The sequence below is a fragment of the Bos indicus genome, chromosome 8 (assembly GCF_029378745.1).
Source record: "Bos indicus isolate NIAB-ARS_2022 breed Sahiwal x Tharparkar chromosome 8, NIAB-ARS_B.indTharparkar_mat_pri_1.0, whole genome shotgun sequence".
Lineage (NCBI taxonomy): Eukaryota > Metazoa > Chordata > Mammalia > Artiodactyla > Bovidae > Bos > Bos indicus.
The window spans coordinates 41501975-41511810 of NC_091767.1; the positions used below are offsets into that span (position 1 = coordinate 41501975).

The 9836-nt window shown below is 41.3% G+C and overlaps 1 pseudogene; it reads left to right on the plus strand.

The window, feature by feature from the left end:
* Window positions 1-3379: 3379 nt before the first annotated feature.
* On the plus strand, window positions 3380-3959 carry LOC109562421 (transformer-2 protein homolog beta pseudogene; annotated as a pseudogene).
* Window positions 3960-9836: the final 5877 nt, after the last annotated feature.

Sequence of the window (9836 nt, forward strand, 5' to 3'; positions counted from 1 at the left end):
TTCACATCAGGTGGCCAAAGTATTAGAGTTTCAGTGTTAGTCCTTCCAATGAATATTCAGAGTTGATTTCCTTTGGGATTGACTGGTTTGATCTCCTTATTGTCCAGGGGACTCTCCAGTCTTTTCTAGAACCACAGTTTGAAAGCATCAATTCTTTGGTGCTTAGCCTTCTTTATGGTCCAACTCTCACATCTGTACATGACTACTGGAAAACCATAGCTTTAAGTATATGGGCCTTTGTCAGCAAAGTGATGTCTCTGCTTTTTAATGTGCTGTTTAGATTTGTCATAACTTTTCTTCTAAGGAGCAAGTGTCTTTTAATTTCATGGCTGCAGTCACCGTCCATAGTGATTTTTGAGCCCAAGAAAATAAAATCTGTCACTGTTTCCATTGTTGTCCCCATCTATTTGCCATGCAGTGATGGGACTGGATGCCATGATCTTAGTTTTTTCTGTGTTGAGTTTTAAGCCAGCTTTTTCACTCCACTCTTTCACCTTCATCAAGAGGCTCTTTAGTTCCTCTTTGCTTTTTGCCATTAAAGTGGTATCAACTGTATTTCTGAGGTTATTGATATTTCTCCTGACAATCTTGATTCCAGCTTGTGATTCATCCAGCCTGACATGTCCCATGAAGTACTCTGCTTAAAAGTTAAATAAACACAGTGACAATATACAGCCTTGACGTATTCCTTTCCCAGTTTTGAACCAGTCCAGTGCTCTTGCCTGGAGAATCCCAGGGACGGGAGCCTGGTGGGCTGCCGTCTATGGGGTCGCACAGAGTCGGACACGACTGATGTGACCTAGCAGCAGTAGCACTGTTGCTTGTCCCATTTTTGCTGTTGCTTCTTGTCCTGCATACAGGCTTCTCAGGAGGGATACGTAAAGACTATAAACTCAAGTCAATTCGGGTCAGGTCTTGCCATCATATAATGTTGGAAACCTAACAAAAATCTGTTGCTTTGCAGAGCTTTTTGGATTTTAGAATGTTTTTAAAAATATAAGGCAGTATAGACCTAGATTATTACTTGCTTTAAGTCAGTAATCAGTGTTTACATCATTATGCCAATGTAAATACTGTTCAGCGCTGAGTCAGGTGATACAGTAGGTGGATCCTCTCTGTATGTGTGTTCAGTTGTGTCCGACTCTCTGTGACCCCAGGGACTGTAGCCCACCAGGTTACATATGATTATGTATCTTTTTCATGAAATCTTTTGTTCTTCCTAGAGTTAATTGCCTTGTTTTTTTTATTAGTTTTCTGTATACTCATGACTGATTTTTTCCATGCTTTAACAGGTCTGACAGATTGCCTATCAGTATTTATTTTGTGGAATTCTCCTGTAATTCTCTGTCCTCCTCTACCACACGAACTGGTGGCTCTCTAGTCCTATTGTATGGCTACTCTACTTTGACTTTTGGTCATCATTTTTTGTCTTCTCTTTTTTGATTTACAGCATTCCTTTCAGCAAAGAATATTTTCCAATAGCTTCTGGGGAAAGGATGCTTGAGAGTTACTTTGTGTGTTGAGTCCTTGCATTATCATTTTGTTAGATAGAGAATTTTAACTTGAAAACAACTTTTACTCAGTATTTTTAAGGCATCTTTTTTAGTATCTGGTTTCCTGTGTTACTATTGAGAAGTCCAATGCCATTCTGACTTCTGAACTTTTAGAATGGCGTACTTTTTCCATCTTGATGCTTTTAGTATTTTTTCTTTAGTTCTCTTAGGGTGAAACATTTTAAATTGCCATGCTGTACATGTAGTTGTTATTTGTTTAGTTACTAAGCCCTGTCCAACTCTTTTGTGTCCCCATGGACTGTAACCTGCCAGGCTCCTATGTCCATGGGATTTCCCAGGCAAACATACTGGAGTGGGTTGCCATTTCCTTCTCTAGGACATGTAATGGGTATGCTAAATCAGAAGACTCATTTTCTTCTTCTCTTGGAATTTTTCTTGTATTTTACCTTTGATGAGTCCCTCTCCTCCATTTCGTCTGATATCTTTGAAATTCCTCTTAGACTTGGGCTCAGAGCTCTGAAACTTGACAAGTTTACACAGATAATGATACATTTGACTTTTCCAAAGTTGTTTAATATCCTTGAAATTTGAAAAACTTATCAGCAGTCATTACTGTTTTGACAACAGTGCTTGAGATTTAGATGGAGAAATGTGAATGATGTTACACCCATGGTTTTTCTCTGATCACCTCTGAAAATACTATGAATGAAATGATTTGTTCAATTTTAAGAGACATCAAAGGGAACGTAGCTAAAGTATGAGACCATTGACTATAGGAGGGAATTCTCCCCTGAGTTTTTTTCCTTCTACTTAATAGCTCTGTGATTATGGCTGAATCATTTAAATTTCCCTGTTTTTTCTTAGTTTTCTCATTTATAAAATGAATATAATAATAGTACCTGCTTTATATTATTGTAAGAATTAAATGAATTAATACATGGAAAGCCCATGGAAAGGTTCAAGACAGGGTTGACATAACCAAGAAATTTTAGATACTATTATTAGAACAATGATGATAATTACAGGATTTATAGTTTTTTAGATAATGAGAGCTATAATGCTGATCACCACGTCTGCCTGCCCAGAAAGGCCCAACTTCAGGCATGCTAGCCTAGGTGTCTGTTTTCTGCTAAAGTAAATGCCTTTTCCCCTTTTAATTGCAAATGTCAGGAACAAAATGCAAGTGTGGCTTCCTGGCATGGAGGATGGTGAGCCAGCACATAAGCATAGATTCTAATAGCACTTAAAAAGATAGTAAGGTTTTACATCAACAAAGGTCGAGAATGAAAATACTAACAATAATGTGATAGGAGGATTGAATGTAGATTATTTTTCTCTGATCACCTCTGAAAATACTATGAATGAAATGATTTGTTCATGGCGAAGTTGTTTTTACAGAAAATAAAAAAATAAATGGAGAGTCTGAACTCTGAGGCAGCGCAGAGCGGCCTGGGGACTGGTGCATGGTAGGAGATGCAAGGCTGAGTCTGAGCCTCTGTATAGAAGGCACGAGAGGCTGGCAGCTTCGACTGAAGCACATTGAGTGGCAACAGCAGTAGAAGTATTGAGCAACAGTGGCAAGCAGAGCTACAGCAGGTGGGAATACCATTCTGCTTCCAAAGTGAAGGTGCCCATGGATCTGGGAAATCTGCAAGGCATACCCCTGCAAGGTCTCACTCCAAGGAAGATGCCAGGCATTTCAGATCAAAGTCCAAGTCCAGATCTGAATCTAAGTATAGATCCAGAAGAAGTTCTTGAAGGCATTATACAAGGTCACGATCTCAGTCCCGCTCCCATAGTAGGTTCCACATAGCAGATCTTACAGTAGAGATTATGGAAGATGGCATTGCCACAGTCATTCTCCCATGTGAACTCACAGGCGTCATGTTGGGAATCAGGCAAATCTTGATCCCAACTGTTGTTTTGGAGTATTTGGGTTGAATTTGTACACTACAGAAAGAGATCTAAGAGAAGTGTTCTCTAAATATGGCCCAGTTGCTGATGTATGTCTATTGTATATGACCAGCAATCTAGACATTCAAGAGGATTTTCCTTTATATACTTGGAAAATGTCAATGATGCCAAGGAAGCAAAAGGGTGTGCCAGTGGAATTGAGCTTGATGGACATAGTATTAGAGTTGATCTCTCTGTAACAAAAAGAACACATACCCCAACCAGGAATTTACATGGGGAGACCTACCTGCGGCAGCTCACACCATTGAGTTTACTTACGACAGAGGATATGATTGAGGCTGTGATGGTTGGGACTATTAAAGCATATCATATAAAGGAGGAGGAGGATGGAAAGCTGCTCAAGACAGGGATCAGATATAGAGAAGATGGTCACCTCCTCCCTCTTATAGTCGTGGATGGTACAGATCATGTTCCAAATCTTAATCATACTCACCTTGTCACTGCCAAAGCATGAAGATGAAGACTTCCTGACATCTGCCCTAGAGTTGGGGTATTGTTTGTGGACAGTATTTTTTATTATCTCCTGTTTAAAAAGTGAACAGTGCCTAGCGAAGTTAGGTAACTTACACCTTTTATGATGACTACTTTTGGTGGAGTTGAAATGCTGTTTCCATTCTGCATTTGTGTAGTTCAGTGCTTTGTTCAAGGTTAAGTGTTTTCAGAAAAGTATGTTTTGCATGTATTATTTTACAGTCTAAAATTTTAACTGCTGAGAAGTTTCTGTTGTATAGAACTTCATGTAAATGGTTTTCTTCCTGATTCCAGGGTATTCTGAAGATCAAAACCTGTGTGTAAAATGCTACCAGTGGCAAAAAGCAACAGTACAGTTTGATTTTTACATTTCTTTCTAACATATCAATGCTTGGCAGAACTGTTCAGATTAGATTGTCGGTAGTAAATTCAAGACAGAAAGGCCCATTTTCCTACAGTCCACGAAACATACCATACTTTTTATACCTGCAATTAAGTGATAAAAATTATGCTTTATAACTCTATACTGCTAGTATTAAAACTAAAGATCTTTCAATACAGCAAATGCTTAATGCTTATATAAATACGAATCTGTCAGCCTTTGTGTAATCTGTATTATATACAGCAGGGAATGAGTTACACCATGTATGCCTTCAGAAAGCTATTTCTTAAAGCTATTACAAGAGGATAATGGTCTTTCAACTAGTTATCAGCAAGTGATGAATACGTTCCACCACAAATGTGCTCTTGATCTTCTAGCTTTAACACTATATGGAAGAACTGGGTGCTTCAGAGTTTGAGAAAAAAGAAGGGAGCACTATACCTGTGTTGTGGATGATCTGAAGACTTTGTTCATTTTTTAAATATTATATTCAGGTCCCCTTTGCTTACCAAAGGAGGCCCAGTTTCACGCAAATGTTTTGAGAACTGTGTTTAAATAAACACAAATGAAAAGAGTAAATAAATAAATGAAGGAAGGAAATGCCCAGATTTCTAAGCACCAGGCATAGAGAAAGGAAAAAGCCAATAGCTGAGAAGGCCAGTCAGCCAGCTTAAAGGCCTCACCTAAGTACTCTAAGCTTTCATTACAGCGTAGCTCTGTGACTTGCTATGATAGTCTCTTATATCCCCTCCAATCTGCTGCCTAGTTTTCTTATCACTGCTTTGAGGCAGCTTTACACATTCACCTGTTGCGTGATAACTGAGATAGAATGAAAGAATGGAACCGGTTGCATGGCAAGTGAGCATCTTCAATCAGAAGGCAGTAGGAGTCCACTTTGAGCCTGTTGTCTTTTACTCAATAGGAATGATGTTTCCAACGTTCAGTGATATCCACTTGGCCCCCTTTTCTGATGAGCAGCTGTACATGGAACACCTCTTCAGAGCCAACTTTTGGTAATGTTCTTTTCTCTCTTCTCCTCCTTTTCAGAGTAAACCAGCGTTCCTACACTGTTGACACAGTGGGTCATAAACTGGGGGCAGGGACTGACCTGGGCACTGTAAGAAGTTTAACAGCCTTTTTGGCATGTATTACTGGATGCCAAAGGCACCTTCCCACTAATGTGCCAACCAAAAATGTCTCCAGACATTGCCAAACATCCCCTTGGAAGACAAAATCACCCCTTGTTGAGAATTACTGAAATAGAAGTGAAAGTGTTAGTTGCTTAGTCATGTCTGACTCTTTGAGACCCCATGGACTAAAGCCCACCAGGCTTCTTTGTCCTTGGACTTCTCCAGGCAAGAATGCTGGAGTAGGTAGCCATTCCCTTCTCCAGGGAATCTCGCTAACCCAGGGATAGAATCTGGGTCACCTTCATTGTAGGCAGATTTCTTACCATCTGAACCACTAGAGAAGCCCCCGAAATAGACAAATAAGGGAGCTACCATTCAAAATACTTCCCTAAGAGTTGGACTGTGAAGAAAGCTGAGCGCCGAAGAATTGATGCTTTTGAACTGTGATGTTGGAGAAGACTCTTGAGAGTTCCTTGGACTGCAAGGAGATCCAACCAGTCCATTCTAAAGGAGATGAGTCCTGGGTGTTCTTTGGAAGGAATGATGCTAAAGCTGAAACTCCAATACTTTGGCCACCTCATGCGAAGAGTTGACTCATTGGAAAAGACCCTGATGCTGGGAGGGATTGGAGGCAGGAAGAAAAGGGGACACCAGAGGATGAGATGGCTGGATGGCATCACCGACTCGATGGACATGAGTTGAGTGAACTCCGGGAGTTGGTGATGGGCAGGGAGCCCTGGTGTGCTGTGATTCATGGGGTCGCAAAGAGTCGGACACGACTGAGCAACTGAACTGAACTGAATGCTAAAGTTAATAGTATCCTCCCCTGCCTACCATTTCCTGTTTCCACTTCCTCCATCCATTCCTTTGGCCCCAAACTATGGTTTCTGCAAGTACATGCCTTTGTCAGAGAGCAGATCAATCTATGTACCTTGATGTAAAGGAGTTGATCAAAAAAATTTGGAGCTTCCCTACTAATTAGCTGGTGACTTTGGGGCAATTCATGTCACCCCCCACACTTGATTTCTCCATTTGTTAAATGAAAGCTAACATAAAACCCCTGACAGTTTGACCATTTTAAGGCACCATTCCTTCTGCCTTTTTTTTTTACGTATTTATTTTTGGCTGCACTGGGTCTTTGTTGCTGTGCGCACGCTTTCTCTTATTGCAGTGGATGGTCTCTAGAGCGGGCTCAGGAGTTCTGACGCAAGGGTTTAGCTGCTCTGTGGAATGTAGGGTTTTCCTGGTCCAGGGATCAAACCCATGTCCCCTGCATCGGCAGGCAAATTCCCAACATCTGGACCACAGGGAAGTCCTCCTTCTGCCTTTCTTTCTTGAGACTGGTTTTTAGAAGGAGAAGAGGAGAATGATGGTGTTGGGCCCATGGGAGGGAGAAACAGAACAGGCACCATCTGAGTGCAAATGATAGGTGTGTAGGAAGGAGCACAGGTGTGTGCCGACACATGGATTAGGATGCATGCTAAAATACAACCTTTGAGTTCTGGCTGAAGTATGCAGAGCTGTCCAGCAGAGATATCCAAAGTTGATTTCCAGGACTTTCTCTTGGTAATGCCATCTTCTGGTGCAGGAGGAGCAAATAGGAGATGCTTTGGTTTCCTGGGTTATATAGAGTTCTGTGAGGAGTGAGATCAGAGAGTTACGATTTTGCTTTCTCCCCAGTTTTTTCTCGCAAAATTGGCTTTCTTACTATGGAGTCTGCTTAATCTGTAATTTTGAAACGACAAGCCAGACTTTCCAATGGGGATGAGTGGCCTCTTAGTGTATGAGTATGTGTGTGGTTAGGGGGCAGCAATTATGCCATGTAAGGTCATGTAGACCCTAAATATTTCTATTTTAAATGCAAAGGTTGGAGAGATAGGAGTTTCAGGTGACAGAGTATGCCAGACTTAGAGGGGAGGTTAATTGTCCAGGCACTTCTTATGTGATGTCCCAACCATACCATCTTCTGCCATCTTACTTATTAATACATGGACAGTATTAACAATCATGGCTGTCTCCCCATTAAACCTGCAAACATTCTGCTATTCATTCCATCAGAAAAAAAAATTTTTTTTATACCTCACTTCCCCTGTCAGCCACCACTGATCTTATTGCAGTGAAGTTCCTCAGAAGAGCTGTCTGTTTCCTGGTCTCTAGTCACATCCCTCGGCCCCCACTTTGATTTCTCTCCAAATGTTCTACCTATAACATTTTTTCCAAGGTGGCCAGTGCCCTGACCTCCACATTGCTAAATCCTGTGGTCATTTATCACTTCTCAACTTATGTAACTACCAGCATTTGAGCAGCATTTGAGACACATATTTGCCCCACATTCTTTTTTTAATTTATTTTTAATTGGAGGATAATTGCCTTACAATGTTGTGTTGGTCTCTGCTGTACAACACTGTGATCAGCCCTAAAAATGCATATATCCCGTCCTTCTGGAGCCTCCCTCCCACCACTGCATCCCAGCCCTCTAGGTCATCAGCAGAGCACCCTTGCCCCCCATTCTTTTGATTTTTTTCTTCTGCTTCTGTGGTCCCTTTCTCAGCCAGTCTTTCTCAGGTCATTACTTGTCTCCTCAACCTCTTAATGTTGGGATTGCCCCAGCATGCAGTCTTTAGACATCTTCTCTGTCCACAGAATTCCCTTGATGATTCTTACAGTTCACATACCATCGCTATGCTCATGGTTTCCCCGTGTATCTCCCCAACTCAGACTTGTCCTGTGAACTCCGTACTTTTCCACAGCAAGTGCCTCTTGGATATCTCACCATGTGCAAAATGTAACTCCTGACCTTACCCACTCGTGCCCACACCTGCTCTACCCACAGTCTCCCCACCGCAATTGCTGACAACTTTATCTTCCTAATAATTCAGGTCCAAAATCTTGAAGGCCTTATTTCTTTGTCCTCTATGCCTAAACCATCAGTAAATCATGTTGGTTTTACTTTTTAAAACATTTGACCTTTGAAGAAGTTATGTTTGAACTGTGAGTGTCCACTTATATGTGGATTCTTTTCAATAAATACATTCTGTAGTTCTACATATGAATCCGCAGCTATGAAACCACGGATGCAGAGGGCTGACTGTAAATTTAACCAAGGAGTCTCAGCTGTGCCAGGAGTGGGTGTGCCAACAACCCCTGTGCCATGCTGTCCAGGGGAGACTCTGACCAGTCCCCCTATGTGCACTGATTCCTCTTGATCCCACCCGTGCCATCTCTCATCTCCGTTATTGTAGCAGCTCTTCACCTGTCTATCCCAGCATCCTCACGGCCTTCCAGTAGGTCCTACCTAATCTGGTTCCTCACTCCCAACTGTTGTGTCCACTGTGCTCCAGCCACCCAGGCTTCCCTCCCCATCCTTAGGCATACCCAACTCACTCCCTTCTTATGGCCTCGCATGTGCTGACCCTCCTCTGGGATACTTTTCCCTCTGAAGTCACATGGCTAATTCCTTCCCTACATGTCTTTGTTAAATGCCACCTTCTCAATAGGACCTGCCCTGACCACTGTATTTAAAGCGGCAGCCACACCACTCCCAGTCACACCTGGCCTGCTCATTGTTCTCCCCCACGGTGCTTACAACTTCCTAAAAGATACATCATTCGTTTGTTTATTATTGTTTATTGTCTGTATCCCTCTGCATAGAACATAAGCACTGCAAGAGCTGGAATTCTGTCACATGGTAGGCCCCCAGAAAATATTTCTGAATAAATAGAAACTCCTATAATCTCAAGCATGTATAGAAATAATTACCACTAAGATTTTAGTTGATATCATTTTCATTTTTCTTTTTCTTTATAAAATTAGAATACCATAAATATACTTTATAGCACTTTAAAAAACTTGATCAGTGCCTTATTGACATATTCTCATCTCTTTTATGTTGCTACAGGTGGCTGTCTCATAATTTATTGACTTAAGCTCCAATGTTGGATATTAAATTATTTAATTACTCCTTTAACCCTGTGAGCTTCCTAGTGGCCCAGTTGGTGAAGCATCCACTTGCAATACAGGAGACCTGGGTTTGATCCCTGGGTCAGGAAGCTCCCCTGGAAAAGGAAATGGCTACCCATGCCTGGGAAATCCAATGGACAGAGGAGACTTGCAGGCTACAGTCCATGGCATCGCAAAAGAGATGAATGTGACTTAGCGATTAAACCACTCCCACTGCCATTTTAATTCTATTCCTTCTATTAGGAAACACCACTAAGGTATTGTTCCTATATTCCACAAGAATATAGAATTTTATAGACTTCTATATCCTAAATTCTATAGGAAGCAGCAATGAAGTGAATATCCTATTATAGAAATCTTGTGCATTCAGATTATTACCTTACAATAAATAGCTAAAAGAGGAAT